The sequence below is a fragment of the Pseudorca crassidens genome, chromosome 12 (assembly GCF_039906515.1).
Source record: "Pseudorca crassidens isolate mPseCra1 chromosome 12, mPseCra1.hap1, whole genome shotgun sequence".
Lineage (NCBI taxonomy): Eukaryota > Metazoa > Chordata > Mammalia > Artiodactyla > Delphinidae > Pseudorca > Pseudorca crassidens.
Window position 1 is genome coordinate 52,927,470 of NC_090307.1, and position 17,243 is coordinate 52,944,712.

General features: G+C 43.5%; 2 long non-coding RNA genes across 7 annotated transcripts in view; one reads left to right on the top strand and one right to left on the bottom strand.

Moving 5' to 3' along the window:
• LOC137203415 (uncharacterized) overlaps nucleotides 1–17,243 on the top strand; it is a 685,692-nt gene that overhangs the window by 562,981 nt on the left and 105,468 nt on the right. The gene's annotated exons all lie outside the window — the stretch shown is intronic.
• LOC137203412 (uncharacterized) lies at nucleotides 949–10,777 on the bottom strand. The gene is made up of 4 exons (XR_010933086.1): nucleotides 10,586–10,777; nucleotides 9,074–9,157; nucleotides 2,681–2,863; nucleotides 949–1,139 (listed from the first exon to the last, which is right to left on the bottom strand). It is a non-coding gene; the product is annotated as an uncharacterized lncRNA (long non-coding RNA).

Here is a 17,243-nt window from a genome sequence, read left to right on the forward strand (position 1 = left end):
CTGTTTAAGACAAGAAGTCACCTATTGCCCTTAAAATATATCTTATCACGTTTCAGTTATATCATCTGGGGAGATAGATGATCCTGGAAAATAAAGGACACCAACCTCTGCTAAAGCTAGGATTTTCAGGAATAAAAGCAGGAGCACACCTCAGGCAAGAGCAACAAAAGCAACAAATAAACAAACGAGACTACATCAAACTAAAAAGCTTTTGCACAACAAAGGAAACCATCAGCAAAACAAGGAGGCAACCTACTGAATGGGAGAAGATATTTGCAAATGGTGTCTCCAATAGGGGTTAATATCCAAAATACATAAAGAACTCATACAACCCAATATCAAAACCACAAATGATCCAGTTAAAAATGGGCAGAGGACCTGAACAGACATTCCCAGGGAAGACATATAGATGGCCAACAGACACATGAAATGATGTTCAACATCACTAATCATCTGGAAAATTCAAATCAAAACCACACCTGTCAGAATGGCTATTATCAAAAAGACAACCAAAAACAAGCATTGGTGAGGATGTGGAGAAAAAGGAATCATCGTGCCCTATTGGTGGGAATGTAAATTGGTGCAGCCACTATGGAAAACAGTATGGAGGTTCCTCAGAAAATTAAAAATAGAACTACCATATAATCCAGCAATCCTACTCCTGTGTATTTATGGAAAAGAATTGAAATCAGGATCTCAAATAGATGTTAGCACTCCCATTTTCATCGCAGCACTATTCACAGGAGCCAAGATGTGGAAACGAGCTAAATGCCCATCGATAGATGAATGGATAAAGAAAATGTGTCTATACATGTAATAGAATGCTAAACAGCCTTCACGAAAAAGAAGATAATTCTGCGATACGCAACAGTATGGGTGAACCTTGAGGATATTATGCTAAGTGAAATAAGCCATCACAGAAAGACAGATATTGCATTATTCCTCTTATTCATTCTTTATAACAACTCTACAAAGCATGTGTGATTATCCAACATTTTGCAAATGTAGTACTTAAGGCTCACAGAGGGTAAGAAACTTGACAGTCATCCAGTGAGCAAGGTCCAAAGCTGGGATTCAAACACAGGTCCCCAAATCTTCTTTGCCATGTTCTTCAGAGGCTCAGGCAAGGGCTGGTGCTTCTGAGGAGAGGAGAACGAGCAGAGCCTAAGATCCTGCAGGGAGGCAGGCCTGATCCTGAGAAGGGGCCCAGGTCTCAGGGGGAGATGTGCCCAGGGAACTCACAATGCTGTGAGCTCCATACCTCCCTCCTCCAGCCAGCAATTTCCATCGCCACCAGACAGCTGTTTGAAATACTACAGCTCCAATCCCCATGACCCTCTTGGAATTCTTCCACCATCCCCACAGCCTCAAAGTCCCAGTATGGGAAATTGTGCTTTAGAGAGATGTTATGAATATTAAGGAACAAGTGATTATAAATCTTTTGGCAAACAGACAGTCCTATAGAAATGTTAAATAACCGTATGTTCCCATTTAACTTCATTTATAGTGTTTGGTTGAAACGAAGACATTCTGCCTCTTGTTTAGGACTTACACTCTTCAGTATTTGTAAAAAAGTCATTAGCCACCTCTTACGTAAGACTTAGGGAAGTTCTCTTCATCTTCATGCCATCTGCATCAGAGGACTTTCTTTCAGGGGGTGGGGGGTGGGAGGTGGTGTGGAGGGCTAGTCTGCTCTGAATGCCTTGTAGTTGGCTGGGTCTGTTACAAATAATCTCTTAATTATGTGACTTTACTCGGGTCAAAAGGCTTCATCAACTCACTGACTCTCCAAGGGCATTTCCAGGTCATTAAAAAATCTAAGTTCTGTACAGTCGGCCTTCGTCTTGGACAACAGATAAGACTCCACATGATTCGTGTCCACGTGTTTCCACTTGTTGTGTGACAACATCCTCCTCCCACCCCCGAATTAGTGTACACGTCTCCAAAATCCAATTAGCCATAAAAACGTGGGACCTGTTTCTGGATAAATGTTATCCATAAGTGTTCCAAGAAACTTTAACCTTAACTACTTCATAATAATTAATAGTTCTAAATTAATCTAGAGAGCCTTTCACTGGAGTTGCCAAAAAGGAACTTAACTACTTTGAGAGCCTTTACTCCGCTCTCATCCCACGCTTCCACGGAAGTTCCAAAGAGACGTAGCGGAAAGGTGACGGCCATAGGAGAACGAGATGAAATGAGTCTCTGGTCCTCTGCAGGCTGGACAGTCCACCTTCCACTTCCCTGAGCTGGAGTCTAGAATCCCTCTAGGTTCTTCCTACCATTGGGGGTACCTCTATTTTTCCTCTCTCCTCGGTGGAGTTAATCAGTACTTTCCTCTTCTCTAGAATTGCCCTCCAACATCGACTGTTCCACTATTGGTGGAGGCCATCGGACGGACCACAGTCTTCTGTGGCTTCATCTCCTCCTCACTTTGACACAGTCTTGAAAGTCTGTCTGCACTCAGTGCCCAAGTCCCTCTCTCTGGCCTGATTATAGCACCCAGGCCCCAAAGACAAAGTTTCTGGGGATCTGGGGTTCAGAAATGCCTCACCAGACTCTTCTTCTGCATCTTTAGTAAACTGAGTACTAAGATGTTTTAAAGCACTGAGGTCTTCATTTACACCCTTTAAATATCTGTAGACAGTTATCATGGCCCTCAGTCAAGCATCACACTTACCCAGCTCTGCCCTCTCTCAGAAAATGTATGGGAACAGCATTTGTGCTGTTTCAGAAGATCCGTGACGGCACCAAACAGACTCTGACTCCCTCGTTATCAGATACAGAGGTGAACTGTCTCTACCTCGCACACAGGGAAGCTTCTCCACCTCTTCGTAGGAACTTCCCGTGCAGCCTGCAAACACTGGGGATGTGGTCAAATAGCTATCAGTAAATAACATTTTATTGAGCAGATTTTCATAGTGGTAAGAGTCTTCTCTTCCCTTTTTCTCTAAACTGCTTTTCCTCCTCTATTTCTGTTTGCTCTTATCTTCTAGTAAAATGTGTGAATCTGTACTTTGTAGCCAACTTGGAACAGATTTCACTATGCATTCTTGAAGGACAGCAATTATAATAGTACTTGCTGGTGTGTGTATGGGGGGGGCAGGGATGCCAAATAAGTGAGTGAGTGGCTAAATAAATACCTGAACAAATGAATACAATTGCAGAAAGGAGTCATCAGGAAATAGGAGATAACATAAAAAGAAGGAAGAAAATCTGTTTACATTTCTACATTCACTACTGATGTCGTACTGTGACTGAAATAGTAAATCCTAAGAAAACTGTGATGACTGAGAAAGGCACATAGCAATGTGCTGGCTTTGGCGACAGACAGCCTTAAACTTGAATCCCGACCCCACCACTTATGAGCCTCCTAAACCTCTCCAGGCCTCAGTTTTCTCTTCTTTCGGAGGCAGGTCGAAACAGCCATCATACCCACGTCACTGAATTCACAGTAGAAGGATGTCGTAAAGCGCTTGCCACTGTACCTCGCACAAGGAGTGCTTAACAAATGTAATTACCTCTGGATGGCTTTCTAGCAAGTGTTAAAGACATTTCTTCTTTTTGCTAAACATACGACATTCGGTCCATGGATCTATTCTCTCATATCTTCTAATTCTCGTCTCCTGTTTTTAAATCCTTCATGTTTATTTTACTGAAGTAATTCCCATACTCTTTTTAGATTAGGATTTAGTAAGTAATGCCTTTGCTGTGTCTTGACCAGCTTTTGGAGGACAGGGTCAAAGACCAAGGTGGTGTTGGCTCCGTACCCAGCTGTACGCTGAGTCCTCTAGTAGTCCCACCCTTCCCATTTTTGATGATGCGACTGCACTGGAGCATAAAATAAAGGAGAGTGCTCCGGCAAGCAGAGAAATGTCTCTCAACATAAATCAGAAGGAGGAGAAAGGCAAATGAGCATTTTTCGAATTCTAAAGGTATCGTTTGAATGGTCTCTCTTCCAGAATTTCTTATCTGAAGTTGGAAAATAGATTCTTGGAATCCTGTCTGCCATTAAAACTTGGAAGTTTTGCAAGCACCCCAACAGGGCAGGCATCTTAGACGTGGTGCCGCCATGTTGCCTGTAAACTCAATCCGGGTCCCATTCTGTTAGTCCCCTCAAAGCAAAACTGCACAACTGGGATTATCCTGGACACTATCACAACTGACAAGTGAGTCAAGACGAGAAAAAGGAGCCAGAAGTGAATTTGCTGTGAGTGGGAAAGGAGGGAGCAGCAAGGCAATTTAGCTGAGAGACTTGGGGACTGAGGGCTTCATATGATTAAGAAAATAATGAGGGCTTCCCTGGAGGCGCAGTGGTTGAGAGTCCGCCTGCGGATGCAGGGGACGCGTATTTGTTCCCTGGTCCGGGAGGATCCCACATGCGGCGGAGCGGCTGGGCCCGTGAGCCATGGCCGCTGAGCCTGCGCGTCCGGAGCCTGTGCTCCGCAACGGGAGAGGCCACGACAGTGAGAGGCCCGCGTACCGCAAAAGAAAAAAAAAAAAAAGAAAAGAATGAATCCCCAATTTAACAGCTGTTGGCCAGGGAAACCTCAAAATGCCATTTTTGTTTAGGGTTCAATTGTCTTTGCAGATAGGGGTGTTCGTGCAAGATGGGCTGCTTGGTGTGACTGCAGCAGAGGACACTGAGTCCATGGATGGAAAAATTATGTGCCAGCCCCCATGGTCAGCTTTTGCAGGACTTGTCTCCTTTGTTAACCCTTACAAACCACCCACGAGTAAGGTGTTATGGCTATTTCCCATCTTACAGAAGGGGAAACTGAATGGAGAGACATGAAGTAACTTGACCAAGCTCATACAGGGTTGGGATTCCCACTCTGGCACAGGGACTCCTGGGCCATGCTCCTAACCACTGTGCCATCTGGCCTCTTTAGCAACCCGGAAAGAAGACACAGTGATATGTTAGAGGTATTTACCTAAGCCCTGTCCTAGGGCCGAGATACATCAGAGTTGCTGAAAGTGCATTTCCTACTTTAGCATGGTGGGAAGAAATGTGGGTATTCCAGTATGTTCATGGGGAAGAGGAGAGAGACTTGGTGGAGGATAGAATGTGGAGTGGTAAAGTGTGTATGTAGCACACAAGACACGTGCCCACAGGTTCGAGCCCTGGTCCGGGAAGATCCCACATGCCGCAGAGCACCTAAGCCTGTGCGCCACAACTACAGAGCCTGCGCTCTGGAGCCCGCGAGCCACAGCTACTGAGCCTACATGCCACAACTACTGAAGGCTGGGCGCCTAGAGCCCGTGCTTTGCAACAAGAGTAGCCACTGCAATGAGAAGCCCGCGCACCGCAACAAAGAGTAGCCCCCACTCACCGCAGCTAGAGAAGCCTGCGTGCAGCAACAAAGACCCAACGCAGCCAAAAATAATAAATAAATAAATAAATAAAATTAAGGACTTAAAAACACACACACACGTGTCCACACACTCTCACTCAGTGTCCACAAGAAGCCCCAGGCAAGATGGTGCTCAGTCCTTTTTACCAGTTTCCTCCTGCCCAATGCCGTGGGTAGCACACTCTTACCTTTCCCTTACCATCCTCACATGTCTTACCCCCCAAATCCTGAACACCCAAGCTAGCATATTCCTTCCTATCATCTGGATATCCAGGTTTCCAGTTGTAACTTGGATCTTCATTTCTCTTTGTTCTTTGAAAGCTGCAGACACAGAGACTTGCTGCTTACTTATTATATCCTTATGCTCAAAATCCTGGCTGAAATTGATAGCACTGAAATTAAACCACAGTAGAAAAAAACTTAACATGAAATAAAAATAGCACTTCTTTTTAAAAATTTTTTCATGAGCTTTTGTGTCATTCTGACTACTGGAAATGTCTTCCTGTGAAACTCATATATTTTTTGAGCTTAACACTTCAGTCATTATGATCACTTTACATTTTTACCTCTTCTAACTGGGTTTTTGCAACTCGGAGATCAAGTTTGTTGCATAACATTAACAGCTAATAAATTAGGCTTCCCTTTGCCATTTTCCTGCGCAGGCCTGTTGGAGCCAGGACCTCATGGAATTTGGCGGGAACCTATTCCCAGTCTGATCCTCTCCTTGGCCTCTAAGGTCAGGATTCCGTGTCAGAGCTCTGCTGTTGCTGATGAGGGGGTGGATGTGAAAGTCGCCATGATATGGGTCCATAAGCTTGTCTCTGAAGCCCTCTGATGTACTATGTATTATGTAACATCTCCCACTGGGGTCTAGGACGGCACCCCCAATCAAACACATTAATATTTCTGTAGGTAAATATATGAATATTCCCACTAAATGGGGTAAATGTGAAACATAAACGGTCTAGCCTCAGGTCAGGTTAGCTTTGACTGTCGGGACCTTCACGGTTGCCAGATGAGTTACCAAAGCCCTTTTGGTTTTCAGTTGTTTAGGATTGGGGATTTTATGGGGAAGAGATTGTGGACCTGCAAATGCAAGTCGCTTCCTTTTATCGCGCGTTTGTTTGTAGGCTCTCTGTAATCCCAACAGGAACCTGCACAGGAAGGTACGGTTGTTCTAAGCTTCCTGTCGTAGATGAGGAAACTTCCAAGTGAGGAGTCTAGGAAATCGGCCTGAGGTCTCAGAGCTAGAACGGGGGCTCAAAGCTGGCGTTATCTAAATCAATGTGAGGCTGCCGGGAAGTTCTCCCCCTGAGAAAATAACCAGCTCGGAGGCTTTTTCCTTAAGTGACAGCTTCCTGCATCTCACCTCTCTGACAAGCAGGCCCCTGGCTCCTTGGTGAGAGCTCTGCTGTCCTCACAAAGCCTGAGCTCTTCGGGCTGTCGAGTTGACACTGATCCCCTGCTCTTCAGGCAGGGCCTCTCCGTTCTCTTGCTCAAGATATTTGAAAAAGAGTTGAGTGGCCCAGACAGGCTTGAAGCAGTCATTTCCTTCCCTTCTCCTTTATTAATGGCTTTATTTCTTTGACTCCGCCGTGCTGCCCTGAGGCACCGTGGAAGGCCTGTTTATTGCCTTTGGCTGACATCAGCTTTCTCCCCCTCCACCCACAACCTTATCTCCTCCCTGCCAGCAGGACTAACCTTTGTGCCTTTCCTCCTCTGGGCTTCCCTCTCCTGCTCTGCGTGTTTCTGGGCCGAGACTGCCCGCTCCCACCGCCCCCCGAGAGGGTTTCTGAGGGGTGGGGCTCCCCAGCCCGTGGAATTGCGCCTTGCTCCTGGCCCCCTCCTTCTGCAAAGGGCCTGGCTGTGGGAGAGTCACAATCTGGATTGAAAATGTTCAAGCTCTGTGTGAAAAAGCTGATCGTCTTCAATGTTCTTCTGCATTTCATCTTTTCCCGGGGCGCACACTGGCCCGCACACTCTCAGCAGGCAGCGCCTGGGGCTGGGGCTCGTCTTATTGGAAACCCAGTGCAGGATCACGTGCCTGGGCAGCTCGCGGCTGCTTTGTGAGGACGGTGCTTGTGAGTTGACACCAAGGGAACATGCAGCAGATCAAGCTTCTGTTCTCCCAGCCCTTCCTGAAGGTGCCCCTGGGTTTTTAGGCAAGGCTGGGGCTGATACGGTCTGCAGTTCACCGCTCGCCCGTTGCGTGACCACCCCAAGCAAGCTCTTCCTTAACCTCTTTTTCTTTCACATCCTCACCCATAAAACAGGACTCATGAGAACACCACTCCACTTCAGACACCAGTTCCAACGTGTGCTTTTTTCACACCACCAAGCAATTCTCTCACCCCAGTTGAGTGTCCTACAATGCAACTCTGTTCTCACCCTGTCCTCCTGCAGACAGCATCAGATCCCACAGGTTAAGGGTTCAGTTCTAACCAGACTCCTATTCAGATGCCAATGCAAGTGCTGGTTGTCACCTGTTCTTCTGACCTGTGGAAGCTGTCGATCAGAGGCTCCCAAGACCCCCATCCCTGGGTTTGATTAATTTGCTAGAGGAACTCACAGAACTCAGAGAAACATTTACTTACATTTACTGGTTTATTATAAAAGGATGTAAATCAGGGCGAGGTATATGGGAAGGGGCACAGAGCTTCTACCATCTCTGAGCTTGCTCCTTTACCCAAATCCGTGTGTTCACCAATCCAGAGACTCTGAGCCCCATCCTTTCAGCTTTTTATGAAGGCATGATGGGTGAAATCATTGGCCACTGGTGATTGATTCAACCTCTAGCCTGTCTCTGTTCTATGGAGGCCTGGGATGGGACTGAAAGTTCCAATCCTCTAAGCCTGTGGTTTGTTCCCCAGGCAACCAGCCCCCCCTCCACACCCAGATTACTGAGAGACTTTCAAAAAGTCACTTTATGAACATAACAAAAGAGTTTTCCCACTCTCATCGCTTAGGAAATCCTAAGTGTTTTAGGACCTCTGTGCCTGGAACGTGGACTGAAACCAAATATATATTTATTATAAATCACAGTCAGCAAACTCATTGACTTGTTATGAGGAGTCAGTCAATTAAATGAGCAAATGTGTGCAGCTCTCTGGACAGAGTCCCTCACCACCCCCAACCCCAACAGGAAGTCCTTAGGCCACCAAGGCTTACAAGTGCTAACGTTAAGATTGTTATCTCCCACTAGTTTCTGCACCTTCACTATTGCTACGCTATTGTCTTCCTTATTTCCTAGAATCTTGAACACCATTCATTTCAGAGCTGACAGGAGCATCAGTCATTCTTTAATTGCTTCATTTTACAGATAAGGAAAGACAATTCCATGAACTTGCCCAGGGTGGGACCCCCCGACACAACACAGATAGGGCTGAAACTAAAACCCAAGGATGGGGATTCCTAGTTGGTGCTCCGTACTAGGGTGACCAATCATCCTGATTGGCTAGGGACTCTTCCAGTTTTAGCACCAAAAATTCTCTTCTTAGAAAACGCTCAGCCCAGGTGGTCCCCCTAACCCTGTGGTATTCATGAGCCTTGTTGCTTTATTCATCAAAACAGTATGTTTGTTGTCTGCACAACTATTTACAACGGGGGGAAAAAAACATTCAAATGCCAGTTCTCCATATAGGCAATATTTTAAGCCACTGAATCCTAATGTTTTATAAAATAAGCATTTTCAGTTAGCCATGCTGTTTGTTTTTACTTACCTTCTGTGTCATAGCTCATTAGGTTACTTCAAACCAAACAAGCAATCTGATGTACTTTCAAATGGACTAAGGATGAGCTCAATGCTGTTAATAATAAAAAAAAAAGTCCATCAAGTTCTAACTTTTGAGAGTAGCTTACAATCCATCAGACTTAATCCCCAAGTTTGAAAAATTTTGGCCTTCTGGAAACCATTATAAGGAGGTTTTGTTGCAAACACACCAATGGAGTAGAAATGCTATGCAAACTAAAATGTTAAATGATGGTATTAATCCAAATATGTTACCACAGTGGCTGTTTCTTTTGGAAGAGCATAGGTAAATCCAAGACTTCACTTGGCCTGAAATGTGCAGGAACTCAAGAAAAGCAATTAGGGCTCCCATCAGTTTAATCTATAGCAAATATTTATTGCATGCTCAATGTATGCTTGTCACAGGTGTTGGCTATTGAAGTAAATTATATTAAACAAGACAGAAAATGGCTGCTGTCTTCATGGAGTCTAGTGTAGGGAAAAAGAGAAACTAATATAATTACACAAATAAGAATGGAATTGTATTTGTGATAAATGCTGTGAAGTAGAGTGCTGGGTGCTCTGGGAACGTTACACAGGGCACCAAATCTAAACTGAGGAAGTGACATTTAAGCTGAAATCTGAAGGATAAGTTAGCCAGGCTCTGACTTGGGGAAGTAGCGTTTCAGGTGGGGAGACCAACATGAGCAAAGGCGCTGTGGTGGGAAAAGGGTTTGGCGTATACTAAGATACTGGAAGAAATTCAATGGGCCACTGACTTGATAGCCACAGGAATATTTCCATTCTTACAATGGATGATAACAATATTTTTGCAAACTCTGCCAGCAATCAGAACCTCTTCAGCAGCTCCACCATGCCACACTTGCACCAAGAGCTTCTAGTCAGCCATAGTGACGTCATAGCATCACCATTCCTGAAGGAAACCTTGACATCGGTCAGCATCCTCAAGCTGTGACTGGGGCTCAAAATGTGGATGAGGTTTGCCAAAATGCTCAGAGCCAGTTAGAGGCAGAGTGGGAATTACAAACGAGATCCTTTGATCCTAAGTCCAAAACCCTTTCCACAGCATCCTTATTACCCCCCATCTTAAGATGAAATTTTTCTTCTGAAGTCCACCCCCAGCGTCCTTTTGAGTTTTCCAACCAAGAGTGGCTTCTTCCCTGTCCCTCAGTACCATCAGAGCCTGCTAGCAGTGCTCTGCCTTCACTGCCTGAGATGTTACCCCTCACACTAGTCAGCAGGACCCCAGCGCCTACTGGGAAGTTTGTGAGTGTCTCCAATGGGGGTCTCAAAAGAAGTTCTTGCACAGTCACCATCCTTGGTTCTCCTTCCTGTTTAGTATTTGAAGGCCACCATGCATTTTGTCAACAGTAACCATAATGGGAGTTATCTTAAACCTGTCTGCTTTGAAAATCACTCACTGCCTCACCATCCCCTGTGTCTCTGCTTCTCATTAGAGCCTAGAGTCAGCATTCATCCTCACCTTTCGCCATGAGTCGTCCAACCAGAAAGTTATGAAGCACTATGTTAGGAAGATCCGCGTCATTCGCTATTGCAGAATAGACGGCAGGAAAACCCCACAGACACTCAGGATAGATCACTCAGGAAACTGTATCAGACTTTTCTTTTCCAATGAACACAAGGAAAGAATAATCATTTCTTTGATCCTGATGCATCCATGCAAGGAAACATCGGTACATGTTGTCACCTCTGGGAGAACCACTGCAGTCTCCTGGTTGGAAAGGGCTGCCTGCCGAAGTTTCTTAGGAATATGTGTCACTTTGTGGTATCCCTATTTTCCTCCACAGTGAAATAATAATCTGGCAGAGTTTGAGGTGAACAAGGTAAGTCAATACCAGATTGTAAAACATACAAAAGTGTTCCACTAGTTCATCAAGCAGTGTTTAAGAGCTTGAGAACTTCCCAGGGAAAGAAGCTCCCCTGTATTGGAGAATTTTTTGATTTGGGAAGTCAACGAGGATCCCGATTTTCTTGTCAAGTAAAGAAAAGCCACAGAGAGAAAGAATGGTTTCTAATCTTCAAGGTGGTTATGTAGATGCTACGGAAGTAAGAAGAACACTTCTGTAAAACGGTGCTTTTGAAGTTCCTCCTTCAGCAATCGTTCAATATTGAATGATTCCATTGAATGGAGTCTCCGGACTCCAGCCACGCTGGGTCTGGAGAGGCAGAGCCTTGGTAGAATTTCATTATAAACCTCTGAGATGGAGGTCAGGGTGAGTAGCTTATTTTCACTAACACATTCTTAATAAACTGTTAGCTAAGAATCATTTCTAAATTTAGGATCAATTTGCCTTAAACTATCAAAATAACAAGTTGGTGCCCATATAACATGGCTTCTTATTGAAAAGAGAGAATACACCTTTGCAGGGCTGAATTTAATTTCCAAGATGAGACAGAACTGTGAACATAAACAACTGCTATTAAGAAATGAGGTACATCCTAATTTTGAGGAATTTTGGAATAATCCTTGTGGGAGAGTTGTATGACATTCATCTTGCAGTGACATGAATACCTAGGAAGTTAATTAACCTAAGTATTGTAATGCAGGTTGAGGAAAGGCAGCAAAGGTCTACTACTGGAAAGGAAATTGATTGGGCCGTATTTACAATTGTAGATTGTCAGTGACCACACAGAGAAACCTGGCCTGAGAATTGAATGCATCTCAGACTCTGGGACATCTAGCATGAGGGACCGCCACCCAGACATGTCCAGCAGAGTCCTCTGATGACTGAAAGATTTACCAGGACTAACGTTTCTGCAATTATTCTCATTCATCTTCTTCATTCTCATTATCTCTCTCTCTCCTCCTCATACTTGTCACCTTCAGAAAATATTTAGAAGCCTCTGGTTTTCTATAGATGATTGCAAATATAAAGTTGCTTCCTTCCGAAATAATATGTTGAAAAAGAATTTTTAAAAGACTTTAAAAGACATTCATTCTTTCATGAATGACATTTACTCTTTTGAGGCCATTATAGCTCCCAAACACTAGCGTAAAAGAAAATGATCCCCTGAATGGTGAAACCTGAAAATTCTCTGCTTCCAGAGAGGAATGATCGAGGATCCTGGCATCAGGTGCTCCAGGGTTAGAACCAACACAACTTGGGGTTTATCTAGTCCACCCACTGCCTTTTGGGGTCAAAATCATTCCTCAAAAACAAAACCTTCTCATGATGGGATCTCCTGAGAAAGGTACATTTTGATTTTTTTTTTTTTTTTTTTTTTTTTACTGCTGTGGCTTTTCTCATTGTTTGTTGTATGTTGTTATGTTGGTTTTTGTTTTTTCCTGTCCAAGCCCTAAAAACCAATAAGTCATCTCAAGAAAATAATAAAACCCACCATTGACAACATCTTCCATATCTTTCTAGTCTCTTCTACCACCCAAATGCCCAGCTTCACCATACTTCTTACCATATGCCAGTTGGGCCTGGCATGATTTACCTTTGCTCTGTAGTTTCGTCCGCCTGAAGGCAGTCCCCACCTCTGTCTCCAACCTGACTTTTCTGTCCCCCGGGTCCCTGCTGACTTGCCATTTCCTCTATTTCCTCATCCTCACAGTTTCGAAGAATCAATCTTTTGATGTGGCTTTAATTTACATTTTCATAACTACTAGTGGGATAGGACGTTTTCATTGCCACTTTGATCTTTCTTCTGTAATATATCGAATACTTCTTCATGTCCTTTGTACAATCTACTATTGAAAATTTGTCTACTGTAATACTTCTAAAGTTTCTTTTTCATTAAAGATATTGATCCTTTCGCCACTATGAAAGTTGCAGTGACCCTTGAGTTTTATGTTCACCTTTCATTTTTTTTTTTACATCTTTATTGGAGTATAATTGCTTTACAATGGTGTGTTAGTTTCTGCTTTACAACAAAGTGAATCAGTTATACATATGTTCCCATATCTCCTCCCTCTTGCATCTCCCTCCCACCCTCCCTATCCCACCCCTCTAGGTGGTCACAAAGCACTGAGCTGATCTCCCTGTGCTACGTGGCTACTTCCCACTAGCTAGCTATTTTACGTTTGGTAGTGTGTATATGTCCATGCCACTCTCGCTTTGTCAGAGCTTACCCTTCCCCCTCCCCATATCCTCAAGTCCATTCTCTAGTAGGTCTGTGTCTTTATTCCTGTCTTACCCCTAGGTTCTCCATGACATTTTTTTTTTCTTAAATTCCATATATATGTGTTAGCATACGGTATTTGTCTTTCTCTTTCTGACTTACTTCACTCTGTATGACAGACTCTAGGTCCATCCACCTCATTACAAATAGCTTAATTTCGTTTCTTTTTATGGCTGAGTAATATTCCATTGTATATATGTGCCACATCTTCTTTATCCATTCATCCGATGATGGACACTTCCATCTCCTGACTATTGTAAATAGAGCTGCAATGAACAATTTGGTACATGACTCTTTTTGAATTATGGTTTTCTCAGGGTATATGCCCAAGTAGCGGGATTGCTGGGTCATATGGTAGTTCTATTTGTAGTTTTTTAAGGAACCTCCATACTTTCATTTTTGTTTACAGTGCGTTTGAAGTGCATTTATTTTTGTGTTGTCATTTTTAAACTGTATGGCTTCTGCCTTTGATGCCCTTTGCATTCATTTATATTTTCTTCTAGAATTTTTATGGTTCACTTTTTTACATTTAGATGCTAACTCATCTGGAACTTATTTTGGTGTATGGTTTAAGGAAGAGATTAAATCTATTTCCTTCCAAATGTATAGCCAAATACCCCAACACAATTTATTGAATAAACTATTCTTTCCCCACTGATTTATGATGCCAACTTTATTATATACTAAATATACATGTATGTGTGTGTATGATTTTTAACTCTACTCTGTACTATTGTTTTATTATTTTAGTTTATAATTATTTTTCATGTTTAGTATTATTACATACTTATTCTTCAAATTGCATCTTATTTTTAAAGATTAACTTTAAAATTATTTTTTCAAGTTCCTCCTGCAATTTCATGAAATTTTAACATAATTTTATTGTATTAAGTTAAATATATGTATAATATACTTATATATGTGTATATGTAAAGACATGTATTTAGGCTTTTTCTTTTTATGAACAATATCTTATTTGTTCTTCAGTCAGCAAGTGACCATTTTTATCATGATTTTTTACATGAATTAACTGAACCTCAGAAACTAATTTTGTAAGAACTGCCAAACTGTCTTCCAAAGTGGCTGTACCATTTTGCATTTCCACCAGCAGTGAGTGAGGGCTCCTGCTGCTTCATATGCTCACCATCATTTGGTGTCATCAGTGCTGTGGATTTGGGCCATCCTAATAGGTGTGTAGTGGTATCTCTTTGTTGTTTTCTTTATTTGTTTTCCTTGTTTTCATTTGTGATTCTTTAATGACATATGATGCCGAACATCTTTTCATATGCTTATTTGCATCTGCATATCTTCTTTTCTGAGATACCTGTTCAGATCTTTTGCTCAGTTTTAAACTGGGCTACATGTTTTCGTATTGTTGAGTTTTACAAGTTCTTTGTATATTTTGGATAATAGTCCTTTATCAAACATGTCTTTGAAAATATTTTCTCCCAGTCTGTGGCTTAGGCTCTCAACCTCTCGACAGAACCTTTTTCAAAGAAGAAATGTTTAATTTTAATGAAGTCCAGCTTATCGTTTATTTCTTTCATGCATTGTGCCTGTAGTGTTGTATCTGAAAAGTCATCACCAAACCCGAGGTCATCCAGATTTTCACCTGCATTATCTCCTAGAAGTTTTTTTTTTTTTTTTTTTTTTTTTTGCTGTACGCGGGCCTCTCACTATTGTGGCCTCTCCCGTTGTGGAGCACAGGCTCCGGACGTGCAGGCTCAGCGGCCATGGCTCACAGGCCCAGCCGCTCCGCGGCATGTGGGATCTTCCCAGACCGGGGCACGAACCCGTGTCCGCTGCATCAGCAGGAGGACTCTCAGCCAGTGCGCCACCAGGGAAGCCCCTCTAGAAGTTTTTTGTTTTTTTGTTTTTGTTTTTGTTTTTGGTGGTACTTGGGCCTCTCACTGCTGTGGCCTCTCCCACTGCGGAGCACAGGCTCCGGACGCACAGGCTCATCGGCCATGGCTCACGGGCCCAGCCGCTCCGCGGCACACGGGATCTTCCCGGACCGGGGCACGAACCTGTGTCCCCTGCATCGACAGGTGGACTCCTAACCACTGCGCCACCAGGGAAACCCTCTCTAGAAGTTTTATAGTTTTTAATTTTACATTTAGGTCTGTGATCCACTTTGAGTAATTTTTTTGAAGGGTGTAAAGTCTATTTCTAGATCCTTTTTTTGGCGGGGAGCCAGACAATGTCCAATTGTCTTAGCATCATTTATTGAAAAGACTAGCTTTGCTCCACTGTATTGCCTTTGCTCCTTTGTCAAAGATCAGTTGACTATATTTGTATGGGTCAGTTTCTGGGCTCTTTGTTTTTTGTTTTCAATTTCTTTATTTGTCTATTCTTTCATCAACACCATATTGTCTTGATTACTGTGGCTTAAATCAGAATGCATTGGCCAGGAGTTCAGGAAGGGACAGAGGCACAGATGGCCCAGGTTGAGGTGACATTCACACACAGACATGCATAAAGATGGGGCACCAGATCACATTTTGCAGAACCCTAATGCAGTATCGCAACCAGAATATTGACATTGATTGGTTCAAGATGGCAGAGTAGAAGGACATGCGCTCACTCCCTCTTGCGAGAGCACCAGAATCACAACCAACTGCTGAACAATCATCAACAGGAAGACACTGGAACTCACCAAAAAAGATACCCCACATTCAAAGACAAAGGAGAAGCCACAATGAGATGGTAGGAAAGGCGCAATCACAATAAAATCAAATCCCATAACTGCTGGGTGGGTGACACAAACTGGAGAACACTTATACCACAGAAGTCCACCCACTGGAGTGAAGGTTCTGAGCCCCACATCAGGCTTCCCAGCCTGGGGTCCAGCAACGGGAGGAGGAATTCCTAGAGAATTAGACTTTGAAGGCTAGCAGGATTTGATTGCAGGACTTTGACAGGACTGTGGGAGACAGAGACTCCACTCTTGGAGGGCACACACAAAGTAGTGTGCACATTGGGACCCAGGGGAAGGAGCAGTGACCCCATAGGAGATTGAACCAGACCTACCTGTTAGTGTTGGAGGGTCTCCTGCAGAGGCAGGGGGTGGCTATGGTTCACCGTGGGGACAAGGACACTGTCAGCAGAAGTTTTGGGAAGTACTCCTTGGTGTGAGCCCTCCCTGAGTCCGCCATTAGCTGGACTAATGGTGCTGGACTAAAGAGCCAGGTAGGCTCCAGTGCTGGGTCACCTCAGGCCAAACAACCAACAGGGAGGCAACCCAGCCCCACCAATCAACAGACAAGTGGATTAAAGTTTTACTGAGCTCTGCCCACCAGAGCAACACCCAGCTCTACCCACCACCAGTCCCTCCCATCAGGAAGCTTGCACAAGCCTCTTAGATAGCCTCATCCACCAGAGGGCAGACAGCAGAAGCAAGAAGAACTACAATCCTGCAGCCTGTGGAAGGAAAAACACACTCACAGAAAGACAAAATGAAAAGGCAGAGGACTTCGTACCAGATGGAGGAACAAGATAAAACCCCAGAAAATAAACTAAATTAAGTGGAGATAGGCAACCTTCCAGAAAAAGAATTCATAATAATGAGAGTGAAGATGATCCAGGACCTTGGAGAAAGAATGGAGACAAAGATCAAGAAGATGCAAAAAATGTTTAACAGACCTAGACGAATTAAAGAACAAACATCTAGAAGAATTAAAGAACAAACAAACAGAGATAAACAATACAATAACTGAAATGAAAAATACACTAGAAGGAATCAATAGCAGAATAACTGAGGCAGAAGAACGGATAAGTGATCTGGAAGACAGAATGGTGGCATTCACTGCCGCAGAACACAATGAAGAGAAAAGAATGAAAAGAAATGAAGACAGCCTAAGAGACATTTGGGACAACATTAAATGCAACAACATTCGCATTATAGGGGTCCCAGAAGGAGAAGAGAGAGAGAAAGGACCCGAGAAAATATTTGAAGAGATTATAGTAAAAAACTTCTCTAACATGGGAAAGGAAAT